This window comes from Zootoca vivipara, chromosome 10 (genome assembly GCF_963506605.1).
Source record: "Zootoca vivipara chromosome 10, rZooViv1.1, whole genome shotgun sequence".
Lineage (NCBI taxonomy): Eukaryota > Metazoa > Chordata > Lepidosauria > Squamata > Lacertidae > Zootoca > Zootoca vivipara.
Window position 1 is genome coordinate 59,600,965 of NC_083285.1, and position 21,034 is coordinate 59,621,998.

Genomic DNA, 21,034 nt, shown 5'->3' on the forward strand with positions numbered 1-21,034 from the left:
GTTCATCCCCCCCCCAAATAGTCCACCCCCCCACAAGGTCTGAGGGACAGTGGACCTGAAAAAGTTTGCCGACGCCTGATCTAGTCCAACCCCCTGCGATGCAGGACTATGCAGGGATTTTTAAAAAACACAATTCATCTTCTTCTTCTTCTTCTTCTTCTTCTTCTTCTTCTTCTTCTTCTTCTTCTTCTTCTTCTTCTTCTTCTTCTTCTTCTTATTATTATTATTATTATTATTATATTATGTTTTAGTTTGTGCATTTTAAAATAACCATTTCAAACATTAAAGTACAAGGTTATTTTGAACCACCGGACCCCCCTCCCCTCCCTTCATGGGCTCCATGTTTAAGATTAAAATTGCTGTAACTTTTACCATTATCCATCTGTTAAATAACCATAATTATCATAAATAATTCCACATTGCAAGAGTCATTACATCCCTGCCAAATATTTTAACTGTTTGCAGTGGTCTTTTGAATGAATTACAAATTTACTCCAGTCTTTAGAAAATACTTGATCCTCCTGGTTTCTGACCTTCCCCATCAGTTTCGCCATCTCTGCATACTCCATCAGTTTCATCTGCCATTCTTCTTTTGTTGGTACTTCTCCTTCCTTCCATCTCTGGGCTAGTAGCATTCTCGCTGCCGTTGTTGTGTACATAAAAAGTCTTTTCTCTTGTTAACTCTTCACCTATTATACCTAGTAAAAAGGATTCTGGTATGTATTTTTAAACTTTTTCTTTAGTTCATTATATAATCATTTCCCAGAAAGCCTTTACATGTCCACCACATATGGTAAAAGGTACCCTCCTTCTCTTTACATTAGCAATATGCAAGGATTGAACCTGCAACCTTGCCGTTAGCAGCACCACGCTCTAACCAAGTGAGTTATCCAGGCGTGTTTTCATCTGTGCCATAGAAAACCTTCATGGGTGCTGAGAGCTGGAGGTCTAACTAGGAAGTCAGAGATCAGGATTCAGAGCAAGCTGGGACTGGGAGTCATTGCCAAGGAAGCTTATAATTGTCGAGGCAAAATCTCCCACCTTGCTCCCTCCTGTCGAGGAGAACAAATGGCCAACCATTGGTGGCTGGAGTTGCCATTTATTCCACAGGCCCCTCCCACTTCTGAGCATTTCGTAGCAGGCTGTGCCATTGTTCTGCGTCATGATGTCGTGTTTCTTAGAGGCTGGGGGAGGAGGAGAAAGTGGTTAAGCATCTCCTTTGCATGCCAAAGCCCCTAGGTTCCATCCCTGGTAGGTCCAGGTAGGGCTGGGAGAGAACCTGTCTGAAAACCTGGAGAGCTGCTGCCAGTCAGTGCAGGCACCACTGGGCGAGATGGACCAGTAGTCTGAAGCTTCCTATGTTTCCAGGAGCCCCGTTTCTGCATTGAGACAGGAGAAACAGGAATGGGTGTGACTAAATAAGGTAAGCCGGAAGGACCAAACTGGCATTTGTTGAAATGATTCAAAAGTTCTCGAGAACTTTTAGATAGTTCGAGGATGCAACAAATGCAAGTTCTCTTAGGAGGACTTTTGGATTAGGCCTAATTCAAGCACACTCTGGTAGTGCGGAAGACACTGCAGGGAAAGGCACTTCAAATGCCCACTAGCGGCAGAGGTAAACAGGGTGTAAGATTTGGGAGAACCCCACATTTATTTAATTTCCCCGGGACAGTGAACTCACATGCCTGTGATTCATCTGAGCATTTTTTAATGAGCAGGTACCTTGCCAATAAATAAAGAAATACCCGTTACAGGTTTTATGGTGTCTTGACATTGTATTAATCATCTTGAGCATCAGAGATGGCTCAGGTTGGAAATTAAAATGAACGGGCATCTCTCTTCCGCTGGGAATACCAGCTTGAGGCTTGTTTTTTTTTTTTTAAGAAACCTCCTAGCTTATTCCCTAAAATGGGCTTGATCGGCTTGTTGTCAGACCCTCTAAGTGTCCCTGGACCTGGATTTACAGAAGCCATCCCACTTTTGATCCCACTTTTCGGTCGGACATCCCAGTTTTCATCAGAGAAACGTTGGAAGGTGTAATATACTCGGAGTCCTGTAGTGACTTCATCCAAGCTTAGTACATAACAGAAGGTATGGAGTTATGTGGCCCCTGAGCCAAGGAGATAAGTAACTGTACAACCTTGAGAAGACATCTGAAGGCAGCCTTATAAAGAGAAGTTTTTTTAAAAAAAAAAGTTTAATGTTTTATTGTGCTTTTATATAGGTTGGAAGCTGCCCTGAGTGGCTGGGGCAACCCAGTCAGATGGGTGGAGTATAAATAAAATAATAATGATAATGATGCAATTGTTGTTGTTTTAGTCGTTTAGTCGTGTCCGACTCTTCGTGACCCCATGGACCATAGCACGCCAGGCACTCCTGTCTTGCACTGCCTCCCGCAGTTTGGTCAAACTCATGTTCGTAGCTTCGAGAACACTGTCCAACCATCTTGTCCTCTGTCGTCCCCTTCTCCTAGTGCCCTCAATCTTTCCCAACATCAGCAATAGGACGTCCCTATTTTCATTGGAGAAATGTTGCAAGGTATGTGTTGTTACTTTTGAGCAGGCAGGAAGCCTTGCAAGTTGAAATGCCCCGCACCCCACCCCAGCGTTTCCAGGAGCCTAGGAAGCTGCCTTATGCAGCAGAATCAGACTTTTGGTCCATTTCCTCCTTTATGCAGCAGAATCAGACTTTTGGTCCATTTCTTCCTTTATGGTTTTTGAATTGGGCCTTTTTAAAAAGGAGCCTGCATTTAAAATTTTAAACGTAAATTGTATTTTAACCTGTATTTTAACTAATTGTTTTTCTTTCTTTATGTCTTGTTGTAATTTTACTGGTGTCAGCCGCCCTGAGCCCGGTTTCGACTGGGGAGGGTGGGGTATTAATAATAATAATAATAATAATAATAATAATAATAATAATAATCTAGCTCAGAATTGCCAGCACTGGCTGGCAGCAGCTTTCCAGGGTTTCAACCAGGCTTCCCTCCAAGCCCTACCTGGGAGATACTGGGGATTGAATATGAGATTCTGTACTGCTGATACAAAACATGGACTGCACCAACAGGGCATGGTTCTGTCCTCCATAAGTGGCAAATGGTCCCATACCTTCAAAGGAACATTCAGGGGACTGACGCCCCTCCCCTATCATCTGCTGCCTAAGGCAGTTACCTCGTTTTGTCCAATGGCAGCAAAAACGGTGCTTGATGTGATCCAGACATTCTGTCTCTTATGGTAGATGCATACCTGCCAAGTTGCTGTCAGAGAAATAAGGGACCGGGCGGAAATAGCAGACCGGAAGTAGCGCTGCCGCCATTTTGGAACTGGGCGGAGCATGCTCGGACGTGACTTTTGATGCTGCTTTGCCCAGTTCCAAAATGGCCACCGCGCCAGAAGTCGCACTGCAGCCATTTTGGAACTGGGCAGAGCAGCATCAAAAGTCGCTTCTGAGCATGCTCCGCCCAGTTCCAAAATGGCCACCGCGCCAGAATAAACTGGGGAAAAAACAAAAAAAAATCCGTTTTTTCAGCTAGGAGCAGCTGGAAAAATGGGGATTTCCCGGGGAAAACGGGAGACTTGGCAGCTATGTAGATGTGTCATGCCCAATGCATGTAAGTTGTGAAGACTGCAGGTGCAAAAGCCAGCCCCTCATTTTGCATTCTGGCTGTGTTGTGCTTAAGAAACGCACGCACACACAACTGAAGAAGTTGTTTCCTCGTCATAACAAAGGAGGAAGCCGTTAGAACAAAGGAGTCTGTTATTACTGAAGGGGATGTTTCATTGTAGAAAATCGGTATTAAATTACACGGGCAGCTAATCGTTGCAGAGTGCTTTATAATAGCTGCGAAAGTTTGCAGCTTCAGAAGTGACGATCAATGCGTACAGCCAAATGCTGTGAATTTAAGAGCCTGATAGTCAATTCAGGACTGTGTTAATACTGCACAGTATTCTACTACCCGGTCTCTTTATGGAGTTCCAATGAACCCAAATTTTTCTTGTATTATTTGCATTTTTTGTGAAGTCTGGAGAAGCCCTCAACCACCACTTCTCCCCCCTTGGACTACTGATGTCATTCAGGGGTTCTTAAGTTTTGTTCTTTGAAGGTCTTTTTTATCCCGACGCATCTGGTCTTTGTGGACTACACCTTTTCGAACCCTGCAGCCGGAGTGTGACAGGACACTTACGGTAGTTGCATAGTGACCTCTGTTAGAATCATAGAATTGTAGAGCTGGAAGGGGGACCCCCAAACCGGCATGACCAGGGATGGTGCAAGTTGCAGTTCAGGAACATCTGGGGAGCTCCAGATTCCTCACTCCTATTGTAGACAGGACTGAGACGGATAGACCAGTGATTTGGCGGAGAACAAGGCACCTTCCTATGTCCCTCTCAAGCGATAGTAGGATGGAGGTGCACTTGCAACCTGATCCATGCTTGGACACTTCATCTGAGCGCAACCCGCAAGCCTGGAAGTGGAGCCTTGCGTATTCTTCTCAGCTTCTCTCCTTTGAGTGTCCTAGGCAGACTGCAAAGTGGAGTTCTGCAGAGTTCAGGAACCACATGTTGAATCTGAACAGCAAGGGCTGCGTTCGGTAAAGGTAAAGGAGCCCCAGACAGTTAAGTCCAGTTGCAGATGACTCTGGGGTTGCGGCGCTTTACAGGCCAAGGGAGCCAGCGTTTGTCCGCAGACAGTTTTTCCGGGTCATGTGGCCAGCATGACTAAGCCGCTTCTGGTGAACCAGAGCAGCGCACGGAAACGCCGTTTACCTTCCTGCCGGAGTGGTACCTGTTTACTTGCACTTTTGGGCGTGTTTTCGAACTGCTAGGTAGGCAGGAGCTGGGACAGAGCAACAGGAGCTCACCCTGTCACGGGGATTCAAACCGCCAACTTTCTGATCGGCAAACCCAAGAGGCTCAGTGGTTTAGACCACAGTGCCACCTGCGTCCCTTTCATGCTGCATTAGAAGCTACTAAACCATGATGAATGACCTTGAAGATCAGGGGATTTTTTAAAGGGTGTTTCCTCTCTGTGAGGGCAAGTAACGATTGAATTTGGACTTGTTATTAAAGGTTTGGTGTATGGACCCTCTGGAGCTAAAGAGCGAGGAGGTGCTTGTGCTGCATAATGTTTTGTGGGCTGTGGAAGAGTTGAAATAAATATATTCATGATACATCCTCTTGGGTGCGCAAAACAGAGTTCTGTTGGGTCACTAAAATCACCTTATTAAACTTCCCCTGCTAACTTTGAAGTTAGATCGCAATTAGTTACTGTGACCAAAGGGGAAATTAAAAAAGGAGACAGAGAAGCAGAAACCAGAATTGGAGCCGCCAGCCTGCACATCTTCATGGAAGAATAAAAAAAGCTGTGTTTGTAATTATTTCTGCAGCGTGGGACCACTGGCTGATTCTCGGTGGCGGGTCATTTAGAGCAAAGGAGCACGGCTGCTGAGTCCATCTATGTGTTGTGAGCTTAGCAAAACCACCCTTCAAAGGCAAGCTTTTACTGTACCGACTCAAGATTTCTTAACAATGGCTTTTCTCCCCACCCCTGTGGGGCTGGAGAGATGGGGTGGGGGTGGGAGTGGGTGCCTGAATTGCTAAATCGATTATCTTTCCAGCCATGCAATAACCCTCACCATCACATTGCACTTTAGTGAGGTTCATAAAATTAAGCGGCTGTTTTCATCCCAGCAATGAGCACCCCAAATATCTCAGAAAGTGCGCTTAGTCCAAGGGTCCCAAAGCTGTGGTGTCCAAATGGCTGGACTTTACTTAGCACTTTTCCCTCCGAATCAGAATTTTGTTATTCTGGTTCAGTGTACAAGCCTCGACTGTGGCAAGCTATGGGGAGCGCCAATGTGTTACGGAGAGAAATGCCAAACACGAGGAGGGAGAGAGAGAGATTGTCCTTTGTTCCTGTACCTGCTAACCATGATTTTGAGGGTTGGTTGATGTACCTGCTAGCAATGGTTTATTTGGCCATGAGTCTGCTAACCATGGTTTCCTCATAGTATTGATTGAATTAATAGATGCATGCAGATGCTATTATCAAGAAGGTGTTCTCAATTTATGTTGGAGAGGGCTGCAACTCAATGGTTTGCTAGGTGGCATTTTGCTCTTTGTGTGTGTGCTTTTTATTATTATTAAAACAACCATGTGAACAAGTTTTTTCTCAGTACAGTACAGGTCCAGGAAGCATCAGAGCACATTTGATTTTCAGATCACTGCAGGCAGCCACTGGAATTGAAAAGCGACATCTGCGATTTTGGCAGGTTCCTCCGTTCTGTGAGAAGTATTCTTTTTCGAAAATGTGACAGAACTGTAATTCTGGATTACTTTAATTACTAGGCACATGATTGAATGCTTTTGCAAAAGAAAAGAGAGAAAAAGTGAGCCTTCTGAAACCTGCCATATTAAATGTTTCTTTACTGTGTAGCTTCTGGATATGCAATTACTGGCGAGTCGCATTTCTTATTAAACGCAAACACACGCACAGAATATGTGGTGCTGCTGCTGTTTGAAATAAATACCTTTGCAAAAGAGCTCTGTTTTAGTGGGAAAAAATCCAAGCCGTCTGTGCTTATATTGCTCTTGGTATAAGCCACGTGACTCCTTTGTCCTTATATTTTACTTCTGTTTGTTCTTGTGTTCATTCGCAGTGGCTACGAGCTAGCCAAGTATGGGCACGCAGGGCACTTGAAAAAAAAATCCCTTCAGCAGCTGCTACTGCTGAGGAAGAACCGTACATGAATCAAGCTGTCTGGTTATCTGTTTTTGTGTTAATAAGACCAGCAAAACTCAAGAAGCCCACTGTCCCCTCCCAATCTTGTTCAGAGGACTGTTCCAGATTATCGGTTCCGAATTCCTTACGCCAGAGACTCAACATTATTGAATTTTGCTGAGAACTCCCATCCAGAAGAAGACCTCAGGCCTATCCATCCCTGGCAACCTGCTTCTGTTTTACCTCACAGTTATGTCTTTAACCACTTCAACTCCTGTAGGTGCCTTAGCGGTTGCCACAACTCCCAGGAGAATCACCTTCTCAGGAGGCAGTGAGACTAGGAATATCCAGTTTGGCTTAGTGGTTAGGGTGTCGGACGAGGACTTGGGATTTCAGGGTTCAGTTCTTCTGCCGTGAAGTTTCCTGGATGGCCTTGGGTCAGTGACTGTCTCACAGCCTACCTCCTCACAGGGTTGTTTTGAGGGTAAAACGGGGGTGGGGAAGAGAACCATGGTACGCCATCTTATACTCCTTGGAGGAAAGGTGGGTTGGTTATTGGCATCCGTCTGTCTCAGGAGACAGTGGAGGACTGCACCTTTGTGGATGAAGTCAAACTGTTAGAAGGTTGCAGCGCCTGCTGTGGCTGTAGAGACCCATATGAGAGAGAGAGACTGGGCTTTTTTTCAGCTAGAACTTGCTGGAACTCAGTTTTGGCACCTCTCAGGTGGACACTATTGCCATTATAAGAGAGCAAGGAAGGCGTTCATGGTGAGTTCTGGCGCCTCTTTTTCTAGAAAAATAACACTGGAAAGAAATGTGGTTTTTTTGCATCTGGGGCAGTTCTTAGCGGAGCTGTGTAAATGTTTCTTACTTCCCCCATTCTTACACAAAGAGGGCTCCTTCGTCCTCTTCTCATCCCACATGGAGAACCTATTCCCTGTTGTGGACGCGGGTGGCACTGTGGTCTAAACCACTGAGCCTCTTGGGCTTGCTGATCAGAAGGTCGGTGGTTCAAATCCCCGTGACGGGGTGAGCTCCCGTTGCTCTGTCCCAGCTCCTGCCAACTTAGCAGTTCGAAAGCACGTCTCAGCAAGAAGGGCTGAGAATATTTTTTTCGGCCCTTCTTCCGAGGGGTTCTGCTCCCTGTCTGCCATCTCACAGGGCCCCTCCCCTGGGCCTGACTCCTCCAACTCCTGATCTCTTTTCTATTCATTCTCCTCATCTCACCCCTCCCACCAATATATTTCCACGGGGCTCATGACCCCATAGTCCCATCTGCCTATATTTGCTATGGGGTTAATTTTCTGTAGTTCTTGCAATTGGCAAACCCTGTTTGTTCTACTGCTTGCTCCACGAATGCATGCAGATTGGAAATGTGTGTGTGGTGTTTGTTGTTGTTGTTACTGCGTTACGCATTTTTGTGTTCCTATGTTGTAAACCGCCCTGCGACCCTCAGATGAAATTCAGTGTAAATAAGTGAATGAATAAGCCAGTGGCAAGATGAAAAAGGAGCCCCAGGCAGAAAATATAGTGAAATAAACAGTGGTGGAAACAAATTGTGTTGGAGCTGATACGGATAGGAAGCGTAGGATCGCAAGAGAGCTGCTTTACGGAGAATCAGACCATTAATCCAGTGTTGTCTTAACTGTCTGCCAGCAGCTGTCCACGGTTCTAGGCGGTTCTCCCAGGAAATGTTGGGGATTGAACCTTATCACTGAATCACAGCCCTTCAGCCAAAGGGGATCCTCAGTCGAGAGCTGATCTGGAAGCACCCTTTGAGTATCTGTGGCCTGATAAGACACACTCACTCAAAGGCATTTGCGTCAACAGACGCAGGAGGAAAGGGCGGAGAAGAGATTGAACTCTCCCCAAGTCCCTGGTGCTGTGGACGAAGGCACTATGGGAAGATCCCGGGACAGACTTTGGAACCCGACACTCCTGGAAATGTGAGTCCTGAGCATAAATTTTCTGAATCCCTTCTGGGGCTCAAATGTCTGTTGGGTGTCAAGTAGGAGATGAAAAGCCGATTGTAATGCCTCCAAACCAGTCAGTCAGGACTCAGGAAGTTCACCAGATGATTGGATAGTGAGAAGGGCTGGCTGAGCGCAGCTGTAATTCATACTTGCATTTCTCCTTCCCTGCTTTCTCCTTATTGGCCTGGAAATATTGGCCTTGGAAGCTCCAAGAGAAACAGGATCTTCCTCTTGCAGAGCTGAGCTTGCATCATTCAACCTCCTTTTGCCCTGCGAGAGTTTGCTTGCGGGTGACGTAGCGAGGAGAAAAATGTGGATGTGCCGTTCTTCAAAACCTCGCTCCTGGCTTGTGAGCCAAGCCTGCACAAAAGGCTCAGAGGATGTGTTCAGGCTTATATATTCACAGGTGCATCGGCGGCAGCCAGAAGCACTCGGCGTAACCTTGGCGTCCTTTGACACATTGCAAACGCCTCTTGACTCTTTTCTCTCCCTGCCCGCCTGCCCCTCCCACTCTGCACCAGAGGAGAGTCGGAGGAAGAAAAATAATGCCTATGCTGGAAAATTGTGAATTTCTTCTCCAGAAATGTTCCTGTGCTGCCTTCTCCCTCGGTCTCTCAGCTATACCATTTCCTTCATTTTGTGTGGATTGGGTTGTCTCCAACTAATTTATCTTCCGATTAGACCCACTGAAGTTGGTGAACCTGAGTTCATGCGCTTTCACTTCTGTGGGTCTACGCTGCATAGGATTAACACTGAATGCAAGCCAAAGTCGGGAGCACGAGGACGGTTCCTTCTTCCTGTTCTTCTTTTGCAGAAAATACATCTCTTTTTTTTAGTAACACCCGTACGCATTTTGCATTGCAAATGTCCTGTGTCAGACCCTGCACTGTGGTGGACTGTGAAGAAACACCTGCTGGAGAAGAGAAACCAAATTCTCTCACCAGGATTGCCACGAACCGATTTCATCTTCTGAGAAGAAGATGGTTGATGTATTTTGGGAGTGAAGTTGCATAGTGGCAAGAACACATGCTTTTCATGCAAGAGGTCCCAGATTCAATATCTGACACCTCCAGCTTTGCCACTGTGCAAAGAGCCCCAGCATTTCAAGGTCCTGCCTATGCCATCCATGCAATGCCTTTCATACCTATCGGAAGGAAGCAGACGCTTGTTTCATTACCAATATTCAACGTTCTGAATTGGAAAAAGGAGCATGGCTGTTGACATTTGCACTTGCTTTGCATTTTGCATTGGATCTGGGCTGATCTCCAAGTGGCATAAAAAAGGGAGTCTAAGGGTGCTTCCAAGGGACCCAGGTGGCGCTGTGGGTTAAACCACTGAGCCTAGGGCTTGCTGATCAGAAGGTCGGCGGTTCGAATCCCTGTGACGGGGTGAGCTCCCGTTGCTTGGTCCCAGCTCCTGCCAACCTAGCAGTTCGAAAGCACGTCAAAAATGCAAGTAGATAAATAGGAACCGCTACAGCGGGAAGGTAAACGGCGTTTCCATGTGCTGCTCTGGTTTGCCAGAAGCGGCTTTGTCATGCTGGACACATGACCTGGAAGCTGTACGCCGGCTCCCTGGCCAATAATGCGAGATGAGCGTGCAACCCCAGAGTCGGTCACGACTGGACCTAATGGTCAGGGGTCCCTTTACCTTTAAGGGTGCTTCCAGACAGGCTGATTATTTGCACAAAATTTGATTGCTATCGCGTACTCCCTAATTTTTTTTTGGGGGGGGGGTCATTATCTGTCAGGGATGCTGGCGGCTACCCTCGAGTAACGACACTCCACACCGTCGTGTCTTTAAGGCTTTTATTGGTGCATACTTATTTACAGTGCAAGAGATAGAGGAAACATGACTGTTCAGTCTTCATCAGAATCTTGCAATGGCGCTTTTCGGCTACACACCCAGCAAAGTAGTTTTGGGACCCCAAAGCGCCGCCCCTTGCTCCTATGGGAGCTGGCACGCCTCAATTCAGGCATTGGGGGGAAAGGGCGCCTGTCCGATGCTCCGCTGCTGCCCATTTCCTGTATAGGAGCTCTAGGCTGCAGTCGTGGCTCTTGGATGCTGCCGGAGCCCTGTACAGACTTGCTCACTTCCTCCTGCCCTTCATAGAATCATAGAATCATAGAGTTGGAAGAGACCACAAGGGCCATCCAGTCCAACCCCCTGCCAAGCAGGAAACACCATCCAAGCATTCTTGACATATGCCTGTCAAGCCTCTGCTTAAAGACCTCCAAAGAAGGAGACTCCACCACACTCCTTGGCAGCAAGTTCCACTGCCAAACAGCTCTTACTGTCAGGAAGTTCTTCCTAATGTTTAGGTGGAATCTTATTTCTTGAAGTTTGAATCCATTCACTGGACCCGCTGCTGGAGCTCTGACTGGTTGAGGAGCTGGACTTTATGATGGGGGGGGGCTGTTTTCTGTAACCCCGCCCCCTTACATTATCCTGTAAGAAAAGCAGTGCGAATTTTCATTGCAAAATAGCAAACACTAGCTGGCAATGTCGCATAACCCCCATGTGCACGTATCAGGATGAATGCTCAGTAAACTGGCCACACTGTATAACCTCCATGCATGTTTTCTGCAAACATGTCAGCATGACTGCTCAATAAATAGCCAATCTGGTGGGGGGGGGAAGGGGAGATTCAATTCAATTTGCATTTAAAGGCGGACTTACCTAGATTGCACGGTCCAAGCAATATGCAGACTGCGATGCAGCCATCCTTCAAAATTCACCCTTCCCCAAATTTTCCAGTGCAGTTCTGACGCCAAGGAAGGTGTTTAAAAATGCATATACAAGGGCGAAATGTGCATTAAAATGTATACGTGAAAATAACATTCAGAAATTAGTTTGCAAAAGTGTGTATGTCAGGCAAAATTGCATGAAGAAATGTGTACAATTAGGAGAAATTCACCCCAAAAATATGATTTTTGTGAGGTTTTTTTTTTTTAAAAAATCACAAACGGATGTAGAGAACTGAATTTAAAACTGGGAAAATGAGCAATTGAGAGAAACCAAGATTGACCAACTTGCCCATTGCTTATACCCATGGCTTGATAAAGCCCACTTGATCACAAATGTTTGCATCAGTGTACACATCAAGGTATTGCATAAATTCAAGAACTCGAGAGCCTTTTCCCAGTTGTATAGCTTGCAAGCTGTGGCCCAGCAGTGGAACTTCCTCCAGTGTTTCTTCCCTGATAGCAGTTAAGCTACTTGACCTAAAGTGACTTAATACTGGTGGTTTTGCATAAGCGTTGTACGTCGTTGGCTTCCTGCGGTGGAAACCACAGTGATCTCGGAAATGCGTAAATGCAAACTTAGGCGGGGTTCCTCCTCCTCCGAATGGTGTGTGTTTGGTAGATAGGATGATGTCTTGCAGGGTCATGAGGAGTGAAGCACTCCTTCTGAACTATCAGTACTTGCACACAGATGCTAACGAAACCACGGCAGGCCGTCATGAAATCATAATCCAAACACTGCATCTGTTGGGGAAACAGTTTTCTCTTTACATAATATGCTGGAGACAGTTTTCTAGTAACACTTCTTTATTAAAGCAAACAAGATTGAGCTCTGAGGAGAGGAAAGCTTCATTTATAGGGACAGGGGACTAGCTAGAAAGGGATACATTTTGGAGGGAACAATATCAGGCAATCACAGTGCTTCCTTTTGGAGGAAACCAATAAGAGAGAGGATCCAAATACAGCAGCTTAAATGAACCAATAGTAGCTGTACCTTCTGGAACCAAAAGGCAGTTACTTTACCCTAATGCAAATACAGACAATAGTAATACAGATATAAAATCCTTTGAATCAATACACAACCACCACCATCATTTTATTTGTATGCTGCCTTTCCACACTTAAAAACAATGCTCAAGGCGGCTTACAACATGGCAAGATTTACATAATTACAACAGCCATAAACAATAAATAAACCACATCAAAAAATACACAACCAAATGGAAAACAATTTCCACATAAATCTAAATCTAAAACTAAGAATACAGCATTAATATCACAGTTTAAAATGACATAGGTATAAAATAACAGCAATCGAAAAAAGCAAAAAACAAAAACGGAGCCCTCGCTGCCCAGCAGTAGCAGCTCCTGTATGGAGCCTTTGAGGCCCCCACCCTAGGCCAGGTGGTGAGTAGCAGGACTGGGGCAATATTTCTCAGATGGGGGTTTACACCTCCCTAATCCACTGTCCAATTTTGCTGAAAGCAAAGTGTCACAGTGGCCGGAGTGGACTACTTCAGAGTAACGACGCTACGCAGCTCTGCATTTTATTCTTTTATTGGTGCTGCGTATTTACAGTGCTCAAGTCATTGCTATTTACACGGAGCGATGTTGTCAGTCGGTTTCAGAACCTCCTAATGGCTTTTGGCGCGTCTTTCTCCAACACAAAAGCTTTGGCAGACCCATCCTCTTGCCCCTCCTCTTCCTGCGTAATTCTGGAGTTGGAGGGATGGGTCTTCCCCCCTTGCTTGCCCCTTCCTGTCCCACCTGGGACCCTGGCTCCTCTACCTTGCCTGAGCCTCGGACACGACTTCCTGCTTCCCCACTGGAATCGGAACTCTCCCTGCTTTCCCCTTTGCTCGGGGACGGGCTTGAACTCAGGAGGGGAGGGACTTCGCGATATCCCCTGTCCCTCACATCCACCCCCCTCCCAAGCTCTCCTTCACCCCTCCCCAGGCCCCCCCCATGTGTCGGTGACGACTGGAAGCCTAAGAACTCAGTGCTCTCCGAGCCCGTTGGTGTGAATACCTCCCCCCAGTCCTGCGAGCCCCCCCCTTCCGCCTGGGCTGACGGGAATCCCAAAAAGTCCGTGGCGTCAGAGCTGGTGGGGGTAAAAACGTTCTGCCAATCTGCTCCTTCCTCTGACTGGGTGGATCTCGGTGACACCCATACCTCATCCTCTGGTTCCTCAAACTCCGCTTCCCAGCGCCATGGTGAGCTGCTCTCCCGTGCCTCCTCCTCCTCCCCCTCCCTTTCCATGTGCCAGGGCTTGGGTCTGTGGGGAAAGAGGGCGTGAAATTCTTCCACCAAGAATTCCTCCTGTATCTGAGTGGCTGGGACCCATTCATTCTGGGACGGTGGAGCATCCTCCCATGCCATGAGGTACTCCAGTCCCCCCACCCCCCACCTTGAATCCAGGATGGCCGTGGCCTCATTGAGTTGCTCCCTGCCTTCCCTCTCCCCCCCTCCCTCGGGGGTTTGTTCGCTGTCTCGGAGCCTGCTGCTTTCCCTGTACGGCGACAGCAGCGATCTATGAAACACTGGATGCACCCTCATGTCCTCTGGCAGTGCCAGCCTGTATGCCACCGGGTTTACCTGTTGCGTGACCGTGAAGGGGCCCAGCCTTTTGGGTGCCAGCTTTTTGCACCTCCCTCTGGTGGGAAGGCCCTCCGAGGACAACCACACCTTGTCCCCCACCCTGATGACCTCCCCTTGTCGCCTGTGGCGATCTGCCCCCTTTTTGTACGCTTCCTTGGCCCTCTCCAAGTGTTCTCTGAGCTGCTGGTGCACCGTCTCCAGTTCCTCTGCCCAATCCTCAGCCTGTGGGCCCTCCTCCTCCTCCTCCTCCCTCTCCCTCTCTGGGAAAGATCTGAGGTCGCGCCCGTAATTGGCCTTAAAGGGCGACACCCCTGTGGAGACGTGCACTGCATTGTTGTAGGCAAATTCTGCTAGTGGCAAGCGATCCACCCAGTCCGTTTGCCGCTGGCTGACGTAGCATCTCAGGTACTGCTGCAGAATGGCGTTGACCCTCTCCGCTTGTCCGTTGGTCTGCGGGTGTCTAGCCGTCGACAAGCTGACCTCCACCTGCAGGAGGTTCATGAGCCGCCGCCAGAACCTGGAAACAAATTGGCGGCCACGATCCGAAATAACCCTTAAAGGTAATCCATGCAGTCTGAAAATGTGATCAACAAACAGTTTGGCTGTCTCTTCTGCCGAGACTGCCCTGGCGCACGGTATAAAGTGACACATTTTGGACATAAGGTCCACCACCACCAACACTGCAGTCTTACCCCTGGACGAAGGCAGATCTGTGATGAAGTCCATGGACACCACTTCCCACGGCCTGTGTGGTGTGGCTAAGGGCTCCAGCAACCCTGGTGGCGCTGCTCTGACCACCTTCGCCCGCTGGCAGGTGGTACAGCCCCTTACATAGTCTCGAACATCTTCCCGCACCCCTGGCCACCAGAAGTGTCTCATGACTAGGTGAGCGGTTTTGTCCCTTCCAAAATGCCCCGCTGTAGGGTTGTCGTGCATCTGCTTGAGGACCGTACGTCGAAGCTGGGTGGTGGGTAGGTACAGCGCCCCCTTGTAGAAAAGCAGCCCTCTGCGTTCTGCAAAGTCTTTTGCCTGCTCCCTCCCCCCTCTCAGTTCTCTGAAGATGCGGTTGGCAAATTCATCCGCTGCCGTCAGTGCTGTGAGTTCTGCCTCGCTCACCACAGCTGCTCCGCAGGACCATGCCGACGGGGGGAAAATGTGCCTTGGGGCTGGTGGCGCCTCCTCCTCCATGTACTCTGGCTTGCGGGAGAGGGCATCCGCCCTGACATTCTGCTCCCCCGGGATGTAGTGGATGGAGAAGTTGAAGTTCGAGAAGAACTCTGCCCACCGTATCTGCCGCTGGTTGAGCACCCTGGCAGTTCTCCAGAACTCCAGGTTCTTGTGGTCTGTGCACACCTGGATGGGGTGCTTCGCGCCCACCAGGAAGTGTCGCCAGTGCTGGAACGCAGCGTAGATCGCAAGAAGTTCCCTATCAAACACTGTGTAGTTGCGTTCAGGCTGTGTCAGCTTCCTGGAGAAGAAGGCACAGGGTCTCCACTCCCTGTTGGCGTCCAGTTGCAACAAAATTGCGCCCACAGCTTTTTCAGAAGCATCTGTCTCAATGCGTAGGGGCGCGTCCTGCACCACATGGAACAGGTTTTGGTCTGAGGCGAACACTCTCTTGAGGCTTTCGAACGCTGCTTGCGCCTCTGGTGTCCACTTGAACTTCTGCTTGCCTCTCAGGCAGTCCGTGATGGGAGCCGTAACGCGAGAGAAGTTCTTGATGAACTTCCTGTAGAAGTTAGCGAAGCCTAGTAGGCGTTGGGCATCTTTGCGCGTCCTGGGGCTGTGCCAGTCCAGGATGGCCTGCACCTTGTCCTTGTCCATCGCCAGCCCCTTGTCTGACAGCTTGTAGCCCAGGAAGTCCACCTCCTTGGTGTGAAACTTGCACTTCTCCAGCTTCACATACAGGTGGTTCTCCTTCAGGCGTTGCAACACCTCTCTGACATCTTTCACATGCTGCACTGGGTCATTCGAGTAGATAAGGATGTCATCTAGGAAGACCAAGCATTTCCTGAAGAGGAGGGACCCCAGGACGTGGTGCATGAAGACCTGGAAGCATGCTGAGCCCCCTTGCAAACCGAAGGGCATCACCAGATATTCAAAAGAGCCCAGAGGCGTGAACATCGTGGTTTTCCATTCATCTCCTTCCCGGATCCTGATCAAGTTGTACGCCCCCCTTAGGTCCAGCTTGGTGAAAATCTTGCCCCTGCGTGCCGCTGTCAGGAGATCATCCACTCTGGGCATGGGGAAAGCCACGGGCTCTGTCACCGAATTCAGCCGTCTAAAGTCCACCACAAGACGGCGCTGTTGCGTGTCTTTCTTGTCCACCCAGAAGACCGGGCTGCCCCCTGCTGCCTTGCTTTCCCTTATGAACCCCCGCTTGAGGTTCTTGTCGATGAAAGCGCGCAGATCCTCCAGCTCCTGGTCTGACATGGCGTACAGCTTGGCTGGGGGTATAGTTGCCCCTGGCACCAGGTTGATCTGGCAGTCAAAAGACCTGTGTGGGGGTAGGTGGTCGGACTCCGCTTCGCTGAAGACCTCCTGCAGGTCCCAGTACGGCTTGGGTATCGCCTCACCCCCTTTGACGTGCATGGTGGCCACCGTGGCTATCGGAGGCCCCTCCCCTGGTTGGTGCTGCATGCAATGTTCCAGGCAAAAGTCCGATCCAAAAGTGATGCATCTCTGATGCCAACTTATGGAGGGGTCGTGGCGCGCCAGCCAGCTCATGCCCAAGACGATGGGGGGGTCTGAGATGGTGGTGACGTTGAACGCCAGTGTCTCTGAGTGCCTTCCCACCGTCATTCTCATGGGGGGGGTTTGATGTGTGATGGCCCCTCCCAGCAGCTCCCTGCCGTCAATGGTTGCTACGTGCAGAGGAAAATCCAACTGCAAAAGCTGGATTTGGTGCTCTTCTGCAAAGCTTCTCGAGAAGAAGTTGGCGGACGCCCCACTGTCAATTAAGGCGAGGACCGTCAGGGGATAGCCATTTGGGAGCGTTAGCGTCACTTCTAGAACCACTCCTGCTCTGGGAGGGGTGGGCTGGCTCTGCACCTCTCTGTGCGGGTGGGCGGGCTGGGGCTGTTGTCTGCTGACTGTGCCTGGCTGCTGCCCCTTGTCTCCTGCAGCCAGGCTTTCCCGTTTCCCTGCTGTGGTGCTGCGTCAGTGGGGGAGGGCACCACCGTTCCCGCCTTTCCTTGCCACTCCCTGCGATGTGGGCAGTCTCTGACGAGATGCTGGGGTGAGTTGCAGAGAAAGCAATTCCCGCCCCTTCCCTCCTTGCGTCTTGGCGCCGCTGGGGTTTGAAAAGCCCGCGCGCGCGCGCTATCAATCTGCATGGGCTCCTGGTCCTGGCTGGCTCCAGGCGTGGCCTGAAAGGGTTGTTGAGGGAGTGGCTTCTCCTGCGACCGTGGGAACCAAGCCCGCTTTGCGCGCGTCGCTTGCTTGTCGTTCCACCGGGATTCCTGCCTCACCCCCACCGCCAGAGCTGCTTTGCTCAGCTGATCCATAGTACTGGGCTTTGGACCTCTCGAGAGTTCATCCTTCACCTCCTCGCTCAAACCCAAGTAAAACGCAGCTTGCATGGGAGGCGAATCCAAAACCCACCCCAGTCTGTGCACCAGCATGGTGAATTTCGCCCAATATGCGCGAACTGTCATATTTCCTTGGCGTAAATTATGCAGTTCCTCCTTAGTCTGGTCCAAATGACTATCGGACGAATACATCGTCCTCAAACCTTCTAGAAATTGTTGGACATTTTTCATGCAAGGATTCTTGGTTGCGATTAATGGTCTTAGCCACTCCCTGGCTGCTCCGGTGAGATGTTCCACAATAAACGCTACTCTGTGCTCATCATCGGGGAACTCATTCTGGTGCAGCTCAAGAGCATACACGATCTCAGTCTCAAAGCCCTGAAACTCCTTCGGGTCTCCATTGAACTTGCTTACAAGGGTCCCTGCTCTCCTTCCTGGCAGCACTTGGACTTGGGGAGCCCCTCCCGCCTTGTTTTTCTCTGCATCCAGCTTGTTTTGGAGGTCTACCGCCACCGCCCTTAAATGCTGCTCTTTTTCCTGGAGCTCTCTCACCTGTTCCGCAAGTTGTAGCCGGTCGTCCTGGACCTTCTTAGTCTCCTCTTTAGCTGCCTTCAATTCTCCCTGCGCCTGCAGCGACAGCTGTTGCAGTTCTAGCTGGGCTTGCTCAGCGATCTGCCGCCACTTCTCCGCCTCGGACACGCTCATCCCGGCAACTCCGAAGTAGCCCAAAAATGATTAGGAGGTTGCTGTCACAGTGGCCGGAGTGGACTACTTCAGAGTAACGACGCTACGCAGCTCTGCATTTTATTCTTTTATTGGTGCTGCGTATTTACAGTGCTCAAGTCATTGCTATTTACACGGAGCGATGTTGTCAGTCGGTTTCAGAACCTCCTAATGGCTTTTGGCGCGTCTTTCTCCAACACAAAAGCTTTGGCAGACCCATCCTCTTGCCCCTCCTCTTCCTGCGTAATTCTGGAGTTGGAGGGATGGGTCTTCCCCCCTTGCTTGCCCCTTCCTGTCCCACCTGGGACCCTGGCTCCTCTACCTTGCCTGAGCCTCGGACACGACTTCCTGCTTCCCCACTGGAATCGGAACTCTCCCTGCTTTCCCCTTTGCTCGGGGACGGGCTTGAACTCAGGAGGGGAGGGACTTCGCGATATCCCCTGTCCCTCACACAAAGCATCCTGCCCAGGTCAAATAATATATATATGCATATGCCAGAATTTTTGATGGAAACAAATTATTAAATTTGTATACTCTATACCTGTAGTTCTCAGGGTGGATACAAAATAAAATCCTAATCTCAAAACACAAAATACCTAGCAAAAATGAAAATGAAATCAACCAAATAATTCCCCCCCCCAACACATTTTAAAAGGGCATTGGATGTCAATCAGCCAAAGGCCTGGTTAAAGAGGAACGTTTTTGCCTGACGCTTAAAGGTGTATTATGAAGACGGCAGGCGAGCCTTCCTGGGGAGAGCATTCCACAGACGGGGAGCCACTGCAGAAAAGGCCCGTTCTCATTTTAAAACCAAAAGCGTTAGTGAAGTCTTCAGATGTGTCTTCCGTGCTGCATCGGTTAAGAAGACAAGAATATAATTTGCCCTCTGTGCCAGATTCATGGAGGATGAGGCTACAGGCCAGAATGGTTATGTTCCAAACTACCAAGATGCCTCTGAGCACCAGTTTCTGGGAATCATGGGAAGTGAGAGAGCTATTCCACTCCAGTTCAGCTCGTGCATTTCGCAAAATGGTACGTCCTAGATCAGTTTACAATATCAAAAGTAAGTTCTGCTCAGAATACCGTAGTTGGTCTTGAATTTGGCTGGATATATTTGGTGTGTGTTGTTGTCATGTGGTATAGCAAAGGTGGGCACAAGCAGGCATTATTTAGTAAAAACTCAGCTCAGCTTTGACAGTTTGCACGAGGCGACATTATTTCCTTCATTGCTGTGTGACTCAACTGCCTCTCACTGATTTGCTTTCCCTTTGCCATGCTTTGTAAATTCTTCGTATCATTTCCCCATCCTCTGCCGTGCTCTTTTTGCTTATATCTCTTGAGTGTACAACCTGTGGATTTTTTCTTTGGTTTGTTTGTTTCTGCATAGCGCTTAAGACGTTTGTAAGCACCAGGACTTAATCCTGACTAACTTTAGCTGGATTGTGTGTGCGTGTTCAGGGGTGGGGAGGCATGATTATAACTGCAACCAGGGTGCACAATTATTCAGGATTTTAATGCATTGCAGTTCTGTGTTGTTTTTTTGAGAACGCTGGATTTGCCTGATGCTCTCTGGAAGTCCTTTGCACAGAGTGATGAGATTATGTAGCCCACATTGCTTACGGCAACTGGCGAAGATCTAAGGGAAAGCCATGGGGGGGGGGACACACACACACAAAACAAATGAGCATTTAAATTTGCTCTCCAGGAGAAAACTGCACTCTCCTTTAAAATGTGCTGGCCCCCAAAGAAAAGTGCTTCGTCGGGTTCTTCCGGAAGTTGCTGTATTTTATTTAGTTTTACATCGTTTGTGTTCTCGGTGGCTGAGACCAGAACTGCACGTACTGAACTCCTCCCAAAACCCATGTGTGCTCCCAGCTGTAGGTCTTTTGGTTGGTTACAGCCGCAAAACGGCAGCAGCAGCCCTTTTTAGTGGCTTTGCTTGTGAAGCAATAAAGCCTTCTGTATTTTCTCTGCAAGGGGGGGGTAGTGTTTGTTTTGGAGGAGCTGTGGCAGGGGCATGACCCAGTTGGAGACCACCCCTTTGGGGACGCCACGTGATCTGAGGCTTGTCTCTCTTCTGCAGCTTGGCAGCCTCTACCACCTTGAGAGAGACTTTCGAGCTGTGGGCTATTCGCTTAGCAGGCTCTTGGAAGAGGACCAGGTCCCAAGCTGTGGTCTGTTCCGAGAATGGTGTGCATGTTGCAGGGACGAGGCAGGCAATTTATTGTTTGGTGTTTTAAGGAGAAACAACCTTTACTCGCACTTCTCGAAACAACGTGCCCTTCGAAACACACCGTCCTTTTAAAATCCACGCTCCTCCGAATTTTGCAATGCTGCTCTCCAGCTGGATAATGTGCACGAAAATGTGTATAAAAATTATATCTGGGGACCTTTAATGCGACTATTGAAGCATTGTTCCCCTAAAATTCGATTTGATTGTCCCCACTTTTCCCCATCATGCATTTCCCCGCAACTTCAGGTGGCCACCAGCGGAAGAACAGCTGTTCTAAAGCATGAAAAATCTGAACGTCTTAACTTACGCTGGGAGGATTACAAATCTTGAATGTGATCGTGGCAATACGTTATCGAAAGGCCTATTTTTAGTTGACAAGAGATGGTCAAAAATAGTTGAAATGGCTTTGAAATTACTGTACATCATCAGCTGAATATGCTTGGCGGAAGAGGCAGGTGTGGTTGTTTTGTTGTTCTGCATTCTTAAATGGATGTATGTACCCTGCTATTGTCACATGCC

At 48.8% G+C, this 21,034-nt stretch overlaps 1 protein-coding gene across 3 annotated transcripts in view; it reads left to right on the forward strand.

Annotated features, from left to right (window-relative positions):
• PDE3A (phosphodiesterase 3A) overlaps window positions 1–21,034 on the forward strand; it is a 275,569-nt gene that overhangs the window by 122,992 nt on the left and 131,543 nt on the right. Inside the window, exon 1 of one of the 3 annotated variants that reach the window (XM_035127085.2) lies at window positions 4,591–8,660. The exons of the other annotated variants lie outside the window; for them this stretch is intronic. The gene's annotated coding sequence lies outside the window, so the exon portion shown is untranslated. Of the gene's footprint in view, window positions 1–4,590; window positions 8,661–21,034 lie in introns of those variants that run through there. 3 annotated transcript variants of the gene reach the window in all.